Below are 21,169 nucleotides of genomic sequence, written 5' to 3' on the forward strand. Positions count from 1 at the left end.
ACACAGGTGTGGCTTCCCTGGAGGCGACAGCCCAGTTCTCTCATTCCCCAAGAGAAGGGCTTCCCCATCCCCCAGTCCTTTCTTTCGAGAGCACAGCCTCTTTTCCCTGGGATCGCTGCTCATTCTATTCAAGGCCATTCTGAATGGCTCCTTTATGTCCTGTCCTGAACAGTGGGTGGGTGGTTGATGGTGATCTGCAGGCATGTGACTCCCTTGACCAAGACTATTTAAAAAAAAACAACAAACCCAACTCCCAAGCTGGCAGTGCTGAGTCCTTCCTGGCATCCTGCACCACCAATATTCAAAGCAGGGAGAAACAACGTGTTCCTTACTCATTTATATAGTCCTTTTTATGTGCCAAGCACAGGGGCTGCCACGCTTGCCATGAGGCAAGGCGAGGGCATCACCCACAAGCAGCGCAGCGTTTATAGCAATTGGAAAGAGGGGTTGCTGCTTTCAGCAGAAGCGTTTCTTGCGTTTTCACCTCCAGTTAATAGGTTGTGCTGGAATGTGTGTGTGTGTGTGTGTGTGTGTGTGTGTGTGTGTGTGTGTGTGTGTGTGTGTGTGTGTGTGTGTGTGTGTGTGTGTGTATTTTAAAAAACCTGCAAAACTTGTTTAGTGAAAACAAAGAGATGTGTATGTGTAAAATATAGTCAGCATTGCGTCTCTCAGACCATTTATATGTCTTACTAATAACTTCTGTTCTTCTCTTGTGGGCGCAAGAAGGCCAGCCGCTTCAGGGAGAAGTTTCTCCTGCACAAACTCCAGACCACACTATTGCCCGGCTCACAGCGTCCGAAGGTTTGAGGGCCATGTTTCTGTCCTGGGGCCTTTGGAGAGCAAAATGCAAAGACAAACATGCACACCAAACTGGGAAGCAAGTAGAAGACTCTGTGTTTTTGTTTTGTTTGTCTTGTTCTGAAAAACTGCTTTGAATTGGCTTGTTTTCCAAAAGTGATTCATTGAACTTTCAGATCAGCTGCAACCTATTTGAAAAGGGAATCATGGCCACTTCCATCATAGGCATCCTTCAGTCTCGAGAGACTATGGTAACGTGCTCTGTATGGAGGACTTGGAACAGTGTCTAGTGTTTTGATGCTGTACGCGAAGTTGGAGTGTCCTCTCCAGGGCACGAAGCCTGGGTAAAATAATATGGAGGATAGGCTGTTACCCAACCAGCAAATCCCCTCTCTCCACATCACTGAAATAGTCCAATGGAAAGGCAAGAGCCAATACAATTGGTTTCAGCGACGTTGCAGGAGTTGTCAGAACGACACAAACTGCCTCTGGGACTCCAGCTCCAGATTTTGCCTCGAGATTAACTCCTTAAGCCTTTTCCATTAGTGGATATAGCCACAAGGCAGTGGAGGTTTGGAATCAGAGTGCGTTCCAACTTTAATTCGTCCTGTGGAAATTGCTGTCTTGCGAAAACATCTTGTGAAACGCGGTTCCCCATTGGAATGCATTGAAATCTATTCAATGCGTTCCATCATAGACATCCTTCAGTCTCGAGAGACTATGGTAACATGCGCTGTATGGAGGACTTGGAACAGCGTCTAGTGTTTTGATGCTGTACGCGAAGTTGGAGTGTCCTCTCCAGGGCATGAAGCCTGAGCCTTGGTGGAACAGTGAAAGGCAGAGTGTTGTGTGTGTACAGAAAGTCTTGGAGGCACCCTTTTCTCATCCATACCAATCTCTCCCACTCCCCACGTTGCACAGGAGATGTTCCTGGAGAGTTTTATATATATATCCTACATACATTAATGAATATCGTGGAGGGAAGGGATATGGATTTTCCACTCTATCTGCCAAGAGTTTGTGAGAGACTGTAGCCTATGATTATGGACCTTGCTTGTTCTCACAGAGCTGACCGATCACTTGTAAATGTCCCATTTTTGAAAGGGAGCATCAGGAGCCGTTTCCTTAGGCAGGCTGGCAAGTCAGTTCAGGAGAGGCAGCAGAAAGTGCCCAGAGCCGAATGACTGAACAAATGACCCAAAAGCAAAAGAGTTATACTCACTCTTACCTGTCAGTTGACTGGTAACCAGCAGTATACAAAAGACAAGTACCACCACAGATGGCCACACAAGCCATGAACTGCACCACGTGCATAGGACTGGCCTGGAATGCACCTGAATACCCATCAACCCTACAGCAGCGTTCTGTCTTTAAAATCTGTGCTATATCAACCCACCAGTCCTGGTGCTGTATGTTTACTATGAAGAGTTGGTGACGCAGACATTGCCCATAAATCCCATTATTCTATTCCCTGCATGTGTGGAAAAAGCAAGGTTTTTATTATCCTCTTTTCACCATCACCCTAAAGCCATAAGTTTTGAGCTCTGTACCATAAATCCACACAGCCTCCGAAAGAAGCCACCCCAAGGCATTTTGGTGCCTGAGGCAATGAACCCCAGGGAGCCCCACCCCTGGGTACAGAAGGAAACAGCTGCATCCAATCTTCCTCCTCCACAATTTAGTAAAGTTACTTTTATTACTGATGTGGGATAAAAACTACAGTCTCGCGGCAATGAGGTGATCTGATATTAAGTTCTTCACTTGTAAAAGTCACCCATTTTACTAGGTACAAATGTGTCTCCTGGGTAGGAATAACATTAACAAGCTCTGGTTCAGCTGGAGACGTGACATCATGCCGTTATACCTTCAGTATCACCAGGCAGGGAACTAATTACAAGTAACGTGTTATTTGCAAAGAGTTGCTTCTGAGCCGGGACCCTGACAGTGACAGTGGCTCCGGGGAAAGAAATTCCAGCATCCAGCGGGGCTAGGACTGCAAAAGCACATGTGAGCAAATTACTGGGAATTCTTCTTGAAACAGATGTGTGACTGCCTGGAAGTTTCTACCATTGCATCATCATCATCATCATACACACAAACAGACACCAACACATGACTGAACCACAATCCGTGTTTGCTGTTCCAGAACCTCAAAGCCAAAATCTGTCAGGAAATGAGGATTAACACGCAGGCCAAGATTCAGCACTGGACGCTTTCCCATCCTGGGATCAGCATGAAGCTCGTCTCTCACATGCAAGCCCAGCTGCTGATGGCTGCTTCTCGGGGTGTGTGTGTGTGTGTCACTTCCTGTGTGGATCAGGGTAGATTGCTGCAGAGAAAATGGGTGTTAAGCATTGGAAGAAAACTAAAATGCATGCCTGTGGACCTTTCAAAGGAAGTGTGTGTGTGTGTGTGTGTGTGTGTGTGTGTGTGTGTGTGTGTGTGTGTGCGTGTGCGTGTGCGTGTGCGTGTGCGTGTGCGTGTGTGTGTGTAGGGTCTAACCCTCCCCAACCAGTTCTGCCCTCCACCTGCAGCAATGGCAGACTGCGATGCTCTGGACGTTTGCCAGGTTGCAAGTCCTAGCATCCCCTACCGTTGGCTATGCTGGCTAAGGCTGACGGGACTTGCATTCCACCAAAATCTGGAATGCTGCACTTACTTGCTCACCACTGTGCTGATGTGCTGAACTAGACCTAAAACACTGGCAGGCAAAGGGCCATCTTCTAGATATCTGTGGGACTGCAATTGCAGTAGTGTGGGACACTACGACTTGCAGACCAACAATATTTTCCATGCTCCCCATTCCTGCCAGCCAAATGGCCTCTTTTCAGGCCCTTCAGAAGCAGGCATCGGCCTGAAAGGGGGGGGGGTCAGATCTGAGGCTGTGGGAGTGCTGGTATGGGATAGGGAACCAACGAGTTGTTGCAGAGGGTCATCTCAAATCATTGGATTTAAGAATATCAGCTTAAAAAAGAAAAAGGAACAGGTCTCTGGCTGTCATGAGTGCAAAGATACTTCACTAAATGTACATGGGCAACGCCCGCTGAAATCTCAGAAGCCAGAGCAGATGTTGAAAAAGACGATCAGCCATGACCCTGCGGGGTAGTCTGCTTTCGCTGCCCTGGATAGCTCTCTACATGATTGGCAGAAGCAGGGGAAAACACACAAGAGGTATAGAGAAGAAGAAGAAGAAGAAGAAGAAGAAGAAGAAGAAGAAGAAGAAGAAGAAGAAGAAGAAGAAGAAGAAGAAGAAGAAGAAGAAGAAATGATATGTAAATATGGTGGCTTTCCATAATCTTTACCAGCTGAAAATCCTCTCTATTCTCATGGCACCATCTGGATGACCTTGACACCCGATTTTAGGTGTCACTGGGCATTTTTCTTTAAACGGCAGATTCCACATGTCTTTGAGAAGCAAGTGAGATATTACCATGCTGTAATTTTTACCAACTAATACACCTTCTGTTCTTATATGTACAGTTACTGTATGTGGCATGTCCTGGGCCAATAAGTATGGATTTAGTGTCATTCCCTTGTAAGGAAGCTTGAAAATGTGACCTTCAAATAACATAATTTTCAGTGGGGGAAAAAACACTTTTAAACACTACCAGTGTCGTAATTCTTCATGTTCTTGTGAAATAAGGATCTCGTTGAATACTAACACATCAGGAACAAGTAGCAGAACAGCTCCCCAAATCCTGGAACCCAAGTTGTTCTTGAACTATAGCTCCCAGAAACCATGGCCATTGGCTGTGATAGCTAGGGCTTCTGGCAGGTGCAGTCAAAGAGTGTCAGAGACCCCAAGTTTGAGAACTACAGAATTTCCAAATGTAAGTACATGTCAGTGAAGATGACAAATCCAAGTTCTCTTAAGTCCATAGTGCCAGTGGTGCAGTGTGAATGCCAAAATGCAAGCATGTAGCCCTACTGCCAGGCCTACAGGCAGAGCCAACAAAAGCAGCTGTGTTGATCCATGTTAATCATCCACGTTAATCTAATTCTAACCTTGTTCTGGGAGCAGATCTTTTGTAAATCTAATAGATCATAATTTTGAATTCACAACAACATTTGGCCACAACTACTTTGCCATTTCAACAGTTTAAACTTGCATCAATACAGTATATTATTGCCGAGAAATTTATTTTTCCCTACACCAACTAGGGGAGGATGAAAGGGAAAAGGGAAGCTTGAAGGTGGTAGAAAATAATCTTATTAATTTGCTAATAAAAACACTTGTTTTTTGCCTTGACCTTGGAGGTTTTCATTCCACTGTACCACTGCATCCCAGATCTATCACATAAAAGCTAATAGCAAATAAGGTACAGTCATGGCTGGGCACACATTTAGTATAAAGCAGCAAACTATACTTGTTTAAAAAGCAAGTGTAACGTGGCTGAGCCACTCTGAGGTCACCTCCTACTCAGGCCTCTCAGAATGCCCACCCCACCACTAAACACTCTTGCTGCCACCAACCTTTCCTTTAAATGAAAAGGACAAGGGTTTCTTTCAAAAACAAAACTGGTTTATTGAGTACAAAATAAAATAAGTAAATCACAGTAAGATAATCAAGGTGCAAATCACTTTCTGGTTTAAATCAATCACATAGACTTTCCCTCACTGACACGCAGGCCTCTAACAAACTCTCCAGATCTCACTCTGGTTCTCTCACTCAATCTCTTATCAATCTCCCCACACACACTCTTAACCCTCCTTTTTATACCAGCTCTTCCCCTTCAATTCCACCCTCCGTCACACCATTGGCTGATGATTCACTGCCCAGCTGTGACGGACAGGTGAGGTCATGGCTGCCCATTACAGCAAGCTTCAGTTAGGCAGGGAACAATGGGGTGTGAAATCATTTTAGTGATTAACCAAGGTGGTGGTGGACGGGGACGTCTTTTCTAAACCCAGAGTCTTCCTAACATTGGATCTGAATAGCATTCCAAACATGGGTTACTCTATAAAAGAGCAGGTACAGCTGTGGGTTTCCTGCATTGGCAAGGAGTTGGACTAAATGCCTCTTTGGAGTCCATGTAACTCTATAATTATATGGACCAAATCCTTCATTGTTTAAATAAGGAGTGTATAAATTGCCATAGCTAATTGTGACCTCCCCTTCATGGATTCCTGCCTTGTCATGGCGAAGGGGCCTGAGTAATTCAGAGAAGCTATGGGCTATTCCGTGCAGGGACACCCAAGACGGAGAGGTCATGGTGGAGAGTTCGGACTAAACATGATCCACCTGGAGCAGGAACTGGCAAGCCACTCAAGTATCTTTGCCAAGAAAACTCCTGGCAAACAGAAGGGGAAGATATGGAGGCAGTGACAGATTTTACTTTCTTGGGTTCCATGATGACTGCAGATGGTGACAGCAGCCACGAAATTAAAAGAGGCCTGCTTCTTGGGAGGAAAGCGATGACAAACCTAGACAGCATCTTAAAAAGCAGAGACAATCTTGCTGACAAAGGTCCACATAGTCAAAGCTATGGTTTTTCCAGTAGCAATGTATGGAAGTGAGAGCTGGACCATAAAGAAGGCTGACCACCGAAGAATTGATGCTTTTGAATTGTGGTGCTGGAGGAGACTCTTGAGAGTCCCCTGGACTGCAAGGAGAACAAACCTATCCATTCTGAAGGAAATCAACCCTTAGTGCTCACTGGAAGGACAGATCCTGAAGCTGAGGCTCCAGTACTTTGGCCATCTCATGAGAAGGGAAGAATCTCTAGAAAAGACCCTGATGTTGGGAAAGTGGGAGGGCAAAAGGAGAAGGGGATGACAGAGGACGAAATGGTTGGACAGTGTCACTGAAGCGACCAGCATGAATTTGATCCAACTCCGGGAGGCAGTAGAAGACAGGAGGGCCTGGCGTGCTCTGGTCCACAAAGAGTCCAACACGACTTAACGACTAAACAACAACAACAAATTGTGAACAATTGCCAAGGTGCTGGAGTACATCTTGGTTGTGCCATCAGGCATATGATCAAGATGCTCCAACCGTAGGAAGAACAACCTTCAGAACATGGCCAAAGAGCCCGAAAAACCCACAACAATCATGCACTATAATACTTCATCTATTAGTTACAATTAGCCATAGATGTTACACAAGTTTCAATAAGACTCTGCCCATGTCCTACTTTAGAGGACCATTGAAAGGACTACGGTGGACAACTCTGCACACATGTTTACGGATTTCTCTTTATACCTATTTAATTGTCATGTTTTTCTTGAAGAATGCTGGGAACTGTATTTTGCAGATGGCTCTGTACATTTTCTAGTAGAGGTCACTGATACAGCTTCCCAGCTCACAAAGTTTCATTTTCCTGGAACAGAGAGTGAGGGAATTACATTTAAATCTGTAAGACTCTGAGATAAGGGTTAAAGCCTCTCTGAGACCACAAAAAAGTTTGGTTGTTATTCCTCATTAGCCTAGCAATTCTATGACTGTACACTGCTATTTTTTCCTTTCATAGGCATCTTTATATTACTACAGAGGGACAGGATCTCCATCTCACAAAATCCTGCTCCCCTTAAAGGAGACCAAAACAAACAAACAAACCCACAATACTGGTTAATCATCTTTTGTTCTTCTAACCTACTCCTTTGGGGGTTAAAAACAGAAGCAGGGTGTTTTGAGCAGGTGTGTATTTAAGTGGCCGGGCGCTTACTCGTTTCTGTCGGAGCCTCCGGGAGCTGAGGATCCCATATCCACTGTTCACTCCCCTCTAGCTGCCCAAGCTTATCTGAATTCCAGATAAGTCTAAGAGAAAAATTTTCCAGCCGCCTGGTACATTCCTCCTCCCCACCCCAGCCAGTTTTTGCTGATGGTTCCATATTCCAGCTTCTTAGAGTGAGTTTCATGCAGTGTATTGTAGGAACAGCAGCTCCTTTGTGCTTCTTGCTGAATTGTGATCCCTCTCTTCCTTTTGCCTCCGGCTGGGAGGGTGTGGAGAGCAGAGTTAGTCCAGTTGGGTGATGGAACTCTGCCTGAAGATGAGAAAAAAGAACAGCGGCATGAGCAGACGGGACTTTCTAGCCCGCAGGACAATAGGCACATTGTTAGCCCCTGGAACTCATTGCCAATGGACGCTATAGAAGAAGCCATTGCAGGAAGAAGTTTGGAAAAGAGAGGGCAAAACTAAATCATATTTAGATTCCTGGAGAATCTAAATATGAATCCCAGTTGAGTTGAAGCAAGGGTTGCAACAGAATGTCCAGTTGCATACACACTTATTTATGTTATATTTAAAAAGCTTTAAAAAAAAAAAAGAAAATAAAAGAAAAAGGAGGATTTGCCATTTTTAACCGGTAAGAGCCACCAGTGAGGTGGCTGCAGTGCTTTCATAAAGTCTTCTTCCCTCTCTTGGCTAGTGTCACCACTTCCTTTTCAATGTTTACTATGTCGTTTTTCTGTCTCTGTAACAATGTGAAATACAGCTGGAGAATACATGTGACATGTTTCTCTTCGTTCTTTCTTTGCTTTGGCAAGCACACGCTTTATATAAACATTTTTGGCTCTCTTGAAGGCTGGAAGAGGGCCCACCTGGCTCAGAAGGACAGGGCCAAGCTGAGGAACTCTGGATCTGTGATTTTTGTCATGCAAATGGGGACAGAGAAGGTCACCTCTGCTCCAGTACTCCACAACCACCCTCGACCGCTTTCATCACTGCCGCTACACCTCTTGGAGTGGATGGTTCCGGAAAGAAGTAGGGTTGGTTCTGGCAACAGCTCTGTCTGTCTCATTCAAAGTAAGTGCTGTGAAAAAACAACAACACACAAAACATACGAGTTAATCATGACATTCTTGTTGGTTTAACTGGAAATTCATATGGAAATTGTCATTTCCACTAATGGTCAGGCTGAGATTAAAGAAAGGGAGAGGAAAACCACTTAATTATCATTGTCCTTACTGACACCCAATTAATTCACTGCTGAAGCTTGGAGGGTTCCTTTGACCGATCTATCAGCTCCAAGCTGAGAGATGAACGGGCTCCTAAAGTGGTAGGTCTGAGGCAAAAGCCCTGGGGATATATTCCACTTGGTACTCTGCTGCTGACAGAGTGGATGGCCTTGGGAATGATCCCCAGGGCTGTCACCACCCTTGTTCCAAGGAGATCCAGGAACTTTCCTCTTCATTCCAAGATCATTTGCGTAGAAAGAAGTTCTGGTGATTTATGCCTTTCAGTCTCTTCCTCTGGATCCCAGTGGCCAACAAAATTCATCAACCTTTCCTTGTGCATAAAAATGTGCAGAATGTGTCTGCCATTCAGAAGCAAATGCTAAACACGAAGGATTCAAATTAATGCTGGAAGAAGGATGCTGTATTCCCCCCCCCCCTTTATTATTCGTATTTCCATCAAGTTGAAGACTGATTTAATAAGTATTCTTGCTCTTGCAATGTCAGCAGTTTCCCCCCCACTGTTATCTTTCATTAAACAAGTTCTTCAGGTTTTCATACTGCTTAAAAACCTGCAAAACTGTTTCTTTGGAGATTGCGTTTGCTGAGTGTTCCTGTTACACAACATGCGCAAGATGTTTTTTAAAAAAATCATGTCTTCTTCAATTTGTATGCTTAAAAAAAAGCTGGCCACAATGTCTTCTTTTACACAATAGCTAAATATTCTGGTAGTGGGACAAAAAAATTATTCACTCTATCAACACCCTCGCCGCCACTCCCCCCCCCCCAATGTTTAGGTTTGTTTTACTCATTTCACCCTCATGCACCACCAGTTGCGCTTCTGCAGGAGTTGCTGCTATTATCAAGCCCAGAATAGGAGCTCATGCAGAGATACGATTTGACTTCCTCTACAGGGAAATAAAACATTGGCACATTGTTTGTTTGTTTATTTATTTAAAACTTTGCTCCCCCCAGCTTTTACCTTAAAAAGGACCCATGGGAGCCTATATCATTAAAAGGACAATATTTAAAAGCTAAAAACAGTAAGTATACAAATATTTTAAAATAATTTAACAAATACTGTATTAAAATGGTAAATAGACATAGGCTGTGTCCAGACCATTCAGCCACTCCTGATACAGCAAAGTAGAATTTGCCCAGAGATGAGCCTTCCTAGAACAACCCATGGCTTAAAACCACAGGGTTTACAGGGCTTCAGTGGTTTCCTCTGCGATAATTTCTGTTTTTTTTTTTTTTTTAATGAAAATAAAATGGAAAATTAACTTGTATTTTTGGGCTTGTGTGCCATCTTCTGGTTACAAAGCATATGGCATGCTTTGTCATGTTCCTCCTGGTCCTCCACCACAGAATTGCTCTTATGTCCCATTGAAATATTTTGTGCACATGGTAAACCTATTAATTAGGGCTCTTTTAAAGGTCATGTCATTAATAGCCAAGATCAAGACATAATATCCTTCTAAAGATGATACATATAGTCGTCTGAATCAGTAACTGACCCACCAAGGTCACTCAGCTTTAGGAGATTTGGTTTACACACTTGTTTAAAATATTTATACCTCACCCTTCACGGACAAATTTGAGGGTGGGATACAAAGAGCAATAAATAACTATTACATCAATGTGAAAATGGAAAACCAAAGTTGAAAAAAACTATGCTTGTCCTAAAATTGACAAATTCTTACTTGAACAGGGATGCTTTCCATAGACATTCAACCCCCACCTAGGCTGGTGATTTTCATCTTGCAGGTGTGGGTGGGTGCCATAACAATAAAGCTCTTCTCCTCAATACCACCCACAGTTTGCTTGCTTCTACAGTGGTGCCTTGCTAGACAGTTAGCCCGCATGACAGAGGGTTTTTTTTGCTAGACATTGACTTTTTGCGATCGCTATAGCGATTCGCAAAACAGTGAATCCTATGGGGGAATTTTGCTGGACAATGTTTGGTCCCTGCTTCGCAAACCAATTTTCACTAGACGACAACTTTGACAGCTCCCTCCGCGCTCGCAAAAGGGGTGTTTTGGGGACCTAAGCTTCGCAAGACAGTTATTTAAACAGCTGATCGGCGGTTCACAAAGTGGCTTTCCTATGGCCGATCTTCGCTAGACAATGAGGATTCTTCCCCATTGGAACACATTAAACAGGTTTCAATGCATTCCAATGGGGAAATGCTTTTCGCTAGACAATGATTTCGCTAAACAGCGATTTCAGTGGAACGGATTATCATCGTCTAGCGAGGCACCACTTGTATTTGCCTTTGCCAAGTTTTACTAGCCATTTTCAGACTTGACTTCACAGTATCCTTCTACATGGAATCCCCCTTCATTATGGGGAAGCCAACAGGGGCCATGGGATGAGGGGAAATCTTTAATGGATGAAAATTGCCTCCTCTAATAAAGTTGGCCTGGTGGTGATGATTTTTGGAGAGTAACAACCTCCCCCCCCACCTTGTCATGTGGCCCCCAGTGGCTTCCTTGCAATGAAGGGGACCCCATGAGAGCCCTTGGACTTTTGGGGGGAGGGATGGGAAATGTTTTGTTTCCAAAAGGTTGATGCAGTTGATGATGTCATCATCACCTTATGCTACATCACTGTGTGAACAAGATTTCAGCCATTGAATTTGGTGCTTTTGTACAACAATAGCCTCTTGTTCAGAGTACACCTTTCGCACCAGGACAATCGAATCCTGTGGAACACCCCTCCCCTTTAAACAAAATAATCCATATAGTTACAATCCATAAAGTCAATCCTGGTCAAGCAGAGACATGTCCAATTCAAAGAAAGGCGAAATAGGGAGGTCTGTATGTGAACGGCCTGTACCTCTTTGTGTGAAGAACTGGGGTGTGATACCGTATGTAGTTTACAGCTGCCTCAGATGTCACTTTAAAACAGCCCTAATGCAGCCTGCACCACTCCTGACTTATATCTAAGAAAGAGGTGCCTGGTGAAATCCATCTTGCCAAGAACTTTTGGACCTTAAATTATTCATGCTTAACGAAGTGAATGGTCTTGACCCACAAACACTTGCAGATTGTATGATGATTTTTTAGTAGTCTATAAAAGTATCACCCATTCTTGCATTTGTATTTTGTATTGATCACACAACTTCCTTTTATTTCATACAAAGACTCTGTTATAAACTATAAAGCACGGACTGATTTTATTCTAAAATTAATTGATACGCTCCAGGAGCCAATGTATATTTACAATATGATCTGTAGAGCATGTTCTTTTGTGAATTTGGCTCAAATGTCTGGCTTTGTTTGGTTGGTTGGTTTGCTCCATATGTGGTAAAAAAAATTCTTTAAAAAATTGAGCATCACTTTGCTTGTGTGTGAAATTAATTCAATGATCCTATTGTTACTCCAATTTTTGGCATCTCCTTTCTTTTAGATTGGAATGTATATTAATTATTTCCATTTTGTGGGCTGTTGGCTTGTTTTCCATATTTGACTTTGTTAGATTAAGTTTCTGTAGCTTGAAATAGTTCTGTTGGTGATTTATTTCTTCTAGTTGTTTTAGGAGCAGAATTCACTTTACTTTCTAAAATTGTTCTCTTTTTTTAGAGCTTTAAACTAACACTTTATTTAACAAAGTGCTTGCAAAGCACATAGCAGGCTAAAAAAAATAAACCTATTATCTGTCTCTATTACCCATTATCTGCAGAAACGTCTGGAACCAAACAGTGGGATATGGGAAATGGAACTGGAGCATGGTGCAGAAAAGAGGGGAGGGGATCATAGAGCATTTATAAAAATAGGGGATGGAGCAGGACAAGAAGAGGTTGTAAGGAAGCAATAGCAGGCAGTTGCACCACCCAAAATATGGACTGGTGCCCAGGGAGGTCTTATGCTCCTGTTTGCTCTTTCCCTGGCTCCTTTCCTAAGCACATCATCCTGAATCTGTCTCATTGTATCCAGCCCTGAGTCACCCTTCTGGAAGAAATCAGGTCTTTTGAGGCTGCTGCCCCCAAGTGACCAGCCAAAGGAAGGACTGTGAATGGGAGCATTGGAGAATCTTAGAGGCCTGTTACAAAGGAGGGCTTGGACTGTGTGCAGGGAAAAAAAAAAAAAACGGCAGGCTGCTTGGTGTCCAGAATTTCAGAGGACAGCTGACAACCATGAGCCCTGCCTGGGAGCGGCAATAATTGTTCTTTAAAAGATGGCTCTCTTCAATGTGTTTTGCCTCTTCTAGGCAACCCTTACAAGCATGTGTTCAGGTTGAAACTAAAGAAGGCCCAAGAGTCCCATCTTGCCTCAAACTCTACTGTCCAAAGCTGTGTGTTCATATCACAGCAAAGAACCTTTTCCTCTGGCCTGGAATTCAAGAAGTGTTGTTAAGGGGCCACATTCAAGCCATAGGCAATGCTAATAAAGAGCCCAAGGTGGAGTTTGTTTCTTATTTTGACTTACATAGTGCCCATAGTGCTAAAGCACTCTCTGGGCAGTTTTCCACTTAGTTATGCAAACAATAACTTTGCCCCCCTCCAAAAAACAAAAACAAAAACACAACCAACATGGGTACTTGAGTTGAAGTCAGAGAGAGCGTGGCCACATCTCCTGCTTACATTTTCTGACCCACAATGGACAGCATAGCTCAATTCTATGCGTGCCTCCTGGGACCATTGCAAGAGGTTTCTGCCTGCGCTACAGTGTGCTTTTGTGCATCCAAAGCAGAGAACAGGTCCAGGTGATCTTCTGCTGCCTGCCAACCATGGCTGCCATCCAGTCTCCTGAGCAAGCAAAGAGGTCAACGCCCTATCAGGGGTAGCAACTTTTAATGGCCCTGGGCAATGTTACCTCTAACTCTCTACCCCACTGGGCGGGAGCCTTGCTCCATGCACACATGCAGGGTCCCAGCCAAAACGAGAACTAAATGGGTACCAACACCAGCTGCCAGTGCACAGTCCCAATGGAGGTCAGACAGGATTGGGGGCCTGGAACAACTGCAGTTCATCCACCTCTGCTACAGATGTTTCAACTTAAAATTATTGGGCCAATCACTCTCTTTCTGACTATTTACCTCTGAGGGTTGTTACGAGACCCATGAAAGGAGAACAAGAGCCAAGTAGCCTACATTGAGCTCACTGGAAAACAGATGGGATATAAATGTAATGTGTAAATAAATCAAAGCTCATAGCTATTTTTGTGATTCTAAATTCACCAAAAAAAATTACCTACCGGTTCTAAATGGAGGCAACAACATGATGCAGTAACAGAAAATGCGAAGGCAGTTCAAGGTTTCATCAAGAAAAGAATTTAAAATGCCACTCCGTTTTGCATTGGTCAGACCTCACTAACAACCCTGCACCTATTCCTGGGAATCCCAGTTTTTAAAGGATATTGGAATGCATGTAGAGGAGAGTAACCAAGGTGTTGAAGAGTCTGGAAAAGAAGCCGTGTGTGGAACTGTTGAGAAGACATGTTTAGCCTGGAGAAGAGAAGAGGCCATCTTCAAATATTTGAAGGGTCTGTCAAATAAAAAGATTATTTGGAAAAGACAATAATGCTAGGAAAGGTGGAAGGCAGCAGGAAAAGGAGAAGACCAGATACAAGAGGGATTGATTCCCTAAGGAAGCAACAGGCTTAAATTTGCAAGAGCTGAGTGATGCTGTTGAGGACAGGACAGATTGGAGATGACTCATTCATGGGGTCACCATAAGTCCAAGGTGGACTTGGCAGCACATGTCAGCTGTCAAGTGGAACATGCAGCAAACATAATTTGTTTTGTTCTGAAGTTTAGGAGATGAACCCATGGATTCAATTTGCAACAGAATAAATATTAAGAACTTCCCAGGAGTAAGAGCTCTTTAACAGTGGCCTTGGAGTGCAGAGGGCTCCTCTTTCATGGGAGGGTTTTAAACTGTGGATTCTTTCACTGGACTAGAGTCGGCATTTATTTTATCCTTTTAAAAAAGGGAATGGGAAGCTATGACTGGGGAAGTCTGTGACACAGAAGGAAAGGATTAGCATATTTTTCTAGCCATGCAGAAGGGCAGGCTCCCCACTAAGAAAAGAGCATATCCTGTCATTAGCATCTCTTAATGAAACATCAGTCAACCATCCTGGATAATTTGCAGGCTATTAGACTAACAAAAGATGGTTTCCCCTGTTCAAACTGCCCTCCCTTTTTTTGCATTCTTTTCGAGATGGGAAGCTAAGAACTGTTTCCAATTTCTAATGATCAAATAAAAAAAATTAACAGAGAAATACCCTCCCTTCCTCTCTTTCTCTCTCCTCCTTTTCCTTTGGGGGGAAGTGTCCCATTTTTAAGGAAAGTGATAAAACTACAATGTTTTTATATGCAGCAATGTACCACCACCATAGAATATTAAAATTAAAAAAAAAGAGGTAAAAAGAACCAAGAAGATTCTTTTCCAGTTAGGACAGCAGCCATGAAATTAAAAGACGCCTGCTTCTTGGGAGGAAATCGATGACAAACCTTGACAGCATCTTAAAAAGCAGAGACATCACCTTGCCAACAAAAGTCTGAATAGTCAAAGCTATGGTTTTTCCTGGAGTGATGTATGGAAGTGAGAGCTGGACCATAAAGAAAGCTGACCACCGAAGAATTGATGCTTTTGAATTGTGGTGCTGGAGGAGACTCTTGAGAGTCCCCTGGACTGCAAGGAGAACAAACCTATCAATTCTAAAGGAAATCAGCCCTGAGTGCTCACTGGAAGGTCAGATCCTGAAGCTGAGGCTCCAGTAATTTGGCCATCTCATGAAAAGAGAAGACTCCCTGGAAAAGACTCTGATGTTGGGAAAGTGTGACGGCAAGAGAAGGGGACAGAGGATGAGATGGTTGGACAGTGTCATCGAAGCAACCAAGATGAATTTGACACAACTCCAGGAGGCAGTGGAAGACAGGAGGGCCTGGCGTGCTCTGGTCCATGGGGTCACGAAGAGTCGGACATGACTAAACGACGACAATGTTTCTCTACACTTCTCTTATAGCTATGGCTGCTACAGGTCTAGTCATTTGTCAAACCATTGAAAAGCAAGAGCCTTTTTTTCTTAAAGAACAATTTTTGCAGATGGAGACTTGCACACTGGAGCTCTATCACTGGTTTTCTAAGGGCTAAGGGGTGCTTTAATTTTTAAAATAAGTTTAATGTATTTTTTTTTAAAAAGAAACCCAAATGTTGTAGATGGACACCAAGCAGCACAGCTAGTACAGCCTAAGCGAAACAACCTGGCCCACCAAGCTATATAACACATGGACCTATTGTAATGTGAAGGTAAGCCCTTATATGCAGGGTAGCACCAGTATTTTCAAGAGTAGTTGGTAGAATAACCCACCATCTGCTCTGCGCTCTGAAAGGAAACCCCTGCTTTTCCAATAAATACTGTATTCCTTTCCTCCCATGCAACTTCTAAGCTTTCCCTGAATGCCAGCATATAATAGGATAATAATGGATAATAGCTACCCTGGAGTCCTAGTAATTGATGCCTTCTGAACAGCATCCCATAGAGCCAGACAGTACCAGTCTGTCCAAACAACTTGAACAGGTATTGCTACAAACTGGATGTTTTAAGAATAAGCATTACAGGTGTCAAGGGCAAAGGGAGACAGACCCTCCAGCTCACTCAAGCCCCCCTACCTTGCAAAACTAACAAGCCTCAGTTCACAACATTTAGACCGCCATCATGTCAGAGCTCCTTGGGCTGCCCTTGGCTTTCTACGTTCACCCAGCGAAGGTTGCCATGCTACACACACTATCTTTAGGACAGTGGGCCCAGTTGTACTATCTCAGTTGGGCACACCTCACAGAGTTTTTGTGAGAATAAAATTAGGAGGGTGAGAGCTACATCAGAGCCACCTTCAGCTCATGTAAGAAAATAACATTTCTAATCTTAGCATATAAGGGTGTGTGTGGAGATGACCGATCTCTGCATCAACTGTACTAGATGACCAAGGATTTCTGACTAGGACCAGCAAGTGATTCCCCCCCCTCCCCATTATTATTTAAAAAAACTTGTTTAGAATCATAGAATAATTGAGTTGGAAGGGACCAATAAGGCCATCGAATCCAACCTCCTGCTCAACACAGGAATCCAAATCAAAGCAGATCTAACACATGGCTGTCCAGTTTTTTCTTGAATGCTTCCAGTGCTGGAGCACTCAACTTCTCCTGAGGTACCGTATTTTTCCGTGTTTTTTAACCTCCCCCCCATTGTATAAGAATGACCCCCTAATTTTGTCCCTTGCAGGAGGCAGAGGAACAGTCAATGGGCAGCCGCGAGGGGCAGCCCCTCTGCCTCTGCCTCTTGCGGCCTCCGCTGCTCCAGTATGACTTGCCATGGCTCACCTCCTGCTCATGTCGCCACCTTGTCCCCTGTCCAAAGGGAGCCCATGAATGGCGCTGGAGGAGGCGATCCAGTGGTGGCTGCAGGAGGAGGTGGAGACAGAGCCAAAGGAGCAGTCGCTCTTGGCTGCCTCTCGCAGCTGCCTATTGAACCACTGCTGCCGGATCGCCTCCTCCAGAGCCACTCACGGGCTCCCTTTGGGCAGGGGACAATGTGGCGACATGAGCTGGAGGTGAGCCCTGGCAAGTCATACTGGAGGAGGCCATTGGGTGGCGGCGGCGGCGGCGGCTGTCAATAGGCAGCTGCAAGAGGCGGCTGAGCATGGCTGCTCCTTTGCCTCCACCTTCTTCCATGCATAAAACAATCCTTTGTTTTTCCTCTAATGATTTTAGGGAAAAAATATTGTTTCATACACGGAAAAATACAGTAATTGTTTCCATTGTTGTACTGCTCTAACAGTTAAGAAATTTTTTTCTGACTGGCTTCCTGTAGTTTGAGCCCATTATTATGTGTCCTGCAGTCTGAGATGATTAAGAGAACAGATCCTGTCCCTCTCCTGTACGACTACCTTTCAGACATTTGAAAAGTGCTATCATATCTCCCTTCAATCTTCTTTTCTCAAGGCTAAACATGCCCAGTTCTTTCAGTTTCTCCTCACAAGGCTTGGTGTCCAGTTGCCTGATTATCCTTGCTGCATGGGATCTGTCCATCTGTGTATTGCAAAGTGAGTGCAATGGACCTTGCTTTGGAAAAAGCTTAGGTTCATGTTGGACATGATTGTGAGAATGGGTATCATCTTAGAATGTCTGTGCTCAATAACAGGTGCTGGTTATGACCTAGAAAGTCCTTAGTGGCTTAGGACTTTGATACCTGTTGGAAAGTCTATCACTGAAATCAGTTACCCAATTCACTCTCACTCTTCCCGATCCATGTTGCTAAAGGTGGCCAAAAAGGTGATGAAAAGGAATTGGGCCTTTTTTTGATGTTGGCCCCCCGTCTCTCAAATAAATTACAAAATGAGAACAGCATCCTTCCCTCCTTATGTTCAGGAAATTAATGAAAACAGAATTATTAAAAGTTGCCTTCAACCACTGGTTGTCCTGGATACTGTTAATCTGAATGTTACATTTTGCAAGAATTTTAGACCTATACTTGTGAACTGCCACATTGTTAAATATACAGTATTTTGTTATGTGGGGTTTTAGGTTTTAACTGTTAAAACTGCCCAGAGTGGTGCTTGCACACACCACCATTCTGCACTCATAGGGCAGTATAAAAATCAAATCAATAATTATTAGTGGCCCAGTGCAGCAGCTGAGCTTGCTATTGAACAGGAGTAATAATCACTCTGGAGGCTGGAATTAAGCCAAAAGAGGAAACATACTACAGTACTTATTGTGTAGGAAATCCATTTAGAAATAGGGCAGAAGGATAAATCTGTAGCTTTATTGCAGAAGTTTCTAGACCTGGCTTCTCCCTCTGCAGCTCTGCCTGTTTTTGTCCTGTGAAGAAAGAAAAGCAAGAGGAAACAAAGTGACCTGGAGGCAAGGGTGAAGAATAATACTAATCTAGAGAGATGCTAACAGTCATTAAAACAACAAGAAGAGTAGTATATTCTATATTAGCCTGTCCCTCTCTCCCACTCCTAGCACAAGTTGCATTCTATACATACATGCACTGGGTAATCTGTTTTCAAGACACCAGGTGATGGAAACAGTGTCAGCAGTTTCAACCAGACATCAGTCTGGAAAGCTTTCAGGTGCTAAGTGGCAGTCGCTCAGATCTCATAACAACCTCTGGCAGAATCCCATCACCCGATTCTCTTTGGGAAGGGAACAGGCTTGCCAAGGTGTATGGGGTGTACTCCAAAAGAACTGCACATACATTTGTAGCCACGATTATGGGTCTTGGGAGGAAAGACAGCAACCACATTCAGACATAGCATTAAGGTATGGTTTAGCATTGTGAAAAGGAACCACTATCCTGTACCACTAAGCCTTGCAAACTTTCCCACTCCTCCTCTCCAACTCTGGAATGGCCCTGAAGAGTTCAGGTGTGGAAGCCTTTATAAAAAGCTTTTGTGGATGGATGCTGCCTCTTTCCCCCAGTGCCTAAGTTGGAATACAATTTAAGGGTAGAATTCTGCCAGTATGTGAGTCACAGTACCCAGCATGGTGCAGTGGACAGAGTAACAGGCTCAGGAGGCCCAGGTTCAAATCTCCAGTCAGCCATGAAAACTCACTGGGAGTGTGGAATTGGTACTCCTTACTTTGAAAGCCCTATTAGGGTCACTATACTGTGAGTTACTTCCAACTTGACAATACATAACAATGACCGTTTTCACACAGTGCCTTGTTAAAAGCATGCAATGTTCTCTCACAAGAGGTCGTATTAGCCACCAACGTGCAGAGCTTTGAAAGAGGATTAAAGGAATTCACGAAGGATCAACCTGTCAATGGCTACTAGCCTCAGAATTGGAGACAACACACTTCTGGACACCCTCTTCTGGAGGACCCTGCTATATATTTATTGCCCTCATGTCCTCCTTTCAGACTCCTTTCTGAAAAAAATTAACCTTCCTTTTATTTGTCCAGAATTTCTCCCTCATTCAATTTCAGTGGATGACTTCATTTATAATATTTTAACCTGCCTTTCTCTTTAAAAATGATCCAAGACAGCTTACAACGATTGAAAGACAGTATCTAAGTTAGTAATAATTAGCATAAAATACTAAAGGGATCAATGAATACAATACCAAAAACATACGCAACATCAAAATACATTCAATACAGTAAGGTTCAACAATCCATTTGTATGCCTTTTTTAAAAAAAATTATGGATACCATGGGAAGATAAATCAGTGGGTGCTAGATCAAATCAAGCCTGTGAGCAAAAATAACTGACCTGGGCACATGTGAACAGACAAGACTCACGGGAGAAAGCAATAACGCTAGAAAAAATTGAAAACAGCAGGAAGAGGACAACTGAATATGAGATGGATTGAATCCTTCCTCTATTGAGTCAATCCAGTGCACACAGCAGGATGAAATTCTAATACTAGTTTTAACAATATTAAATAGAACGTGACAGATCTATTTTTTCCTTATTTTGTCCTTTAAATAACGGAATGTAAAAATGCACCAGCAAGCAGGCAAAATATATAATCAATGGCCGATTAGTTTTGAGCTCCCTCATCTGAAAAAAGCAAACCAAAAAACACTTGGATTTTTTATATAGTTACCCCCCCCCCCGTGTTTTTCCTTCTTTCCCAGAAATGCCCTTGCTGCCTGTCCACATAACCAAAAAGGCAGTTCAAGCGGGGCTCTCTTTTTTTTCCCCTTTCCCGACTCAATCCAAAGGTGCACCAGGAACTGAGGCTGAGCTGACCCACCTTGGGGGGCGGGGGGGGCAGCCCTACCTTGAAGCAGAACGAGCGAGTGAGGCCGGTAGCCGAGGCATCCGCCCGGCTGGTCCTTCCGAGTCTGGCTGGCCCCAGCTATTCCCCTGGCTTGGTGGGGTGTGCCCCCCCCCCAGCCCGTCCTAGGCGGCCCCTAAAATAGCTTGCTTTCCTCAGAGACGACGGAGGACGAGCCTTCCACTGTCAATCCTGAAGTCAGGATTAGCCTCCGGCCCAGTTCACTTCTGTAGATGAAATGGTGGGGAGGGAGGGAGGGATCTGCTCCCCAGCTTTGGGGAGCAAAATTTCGGGAGACCCAACCCTCGCACACACGAGAGGCCACCGCAACCCCTCCACGTCTGGAAGAACTGGAGACTTTCCCCTTTAGAGACATCTCCGCTCCTGACTCCAAACGGCTCTCTCATGGCGTCTCCTCTAGGCGCCAAAGGAGCCTGGCCCTAGAAAGAACGGCAGCAGTTCCTCTGAGCACGTACAAAGCGTCTTCCTGATTCTTCCCCCCCCAGATGACCCACAATTAGCCCACCCCAGCACCCATGGAGGGCAAAGACGCCGGCACAATTCGTCCACGAGGCCAGAGGTGGCGTACAGGCGAGAGAAAGCGCCGAGCCCCACGGCCGGGCCGCCGCTACAGGAGGAGCAGGCGCCGGGCAAGAAAGGCGGGGTCGGGGGTGGGGAGACGTGGCCGTGGCTTTGGCAGGCAGGCAGCGGCCGCCCATGCGCAGTGGCTCCCCC

At 44.3% G+C, this 21,169-nt stretch overlaps 2 long non-coding RNA genes across 6 annotated transcripts; one reads left to right on the forward strand and one right to left on the reverse strand.

Annotated features, from left to right (window-relative positions):
* Nucleotides 1-6,851: 6,851 nt before the first annotated feature.
* Nucleotides 6,852-21,169, reverse strand: LOC140704731 (uncharacterized). 5 transcript variants are annotated; one of them, XR_013542305.1, is made up of 4 exons: nt 20,438-21,151; nt 18,404-18,521; nt 8,339-8,550; nt 6,852-7,782 (listed from the first exon to the last, which is right to left on the reverse strand). It is a non-coding gene; the product is annotated as an uncharacterized LOC140704731 (long non-coding RNA). The 5 variants fall into 5 exon arrangements; XR_012084114.2 differs by having other exon boundaries at nt 6,852-8,550; nt 18,692-21,167; XR_012084112.2 differs by having other exon boundaries at nt 6,852-8,550; nt 20,438-21,160.
* LOC144587120 (uncharacterized) lies at nt 7,782-16,310 on the forward strand. The gene is made up of 2 exons (XR_013542306.1): nt 7,782-8,103; nt 8,322-16,310. It is a non-coding gene; the product is annotated as an uncharacterized LOC144587120 (long non-coding RNA).

Source organism: Pogona vitticeps, chromosome 2, assembly GCF_051106095.1.
Source record: "Pogona vitticeps strain Pit_001003342236 chromosome 2, PviZW2.1, whole genome shotgun sequence".
NCBI classification, from domain to species: domain Eukaryota; kingdom Metazoa; phylum Chordata; class Lepidosauria; order Squamata; family Agamidae; genus Pogona; species Pogona vitticeps.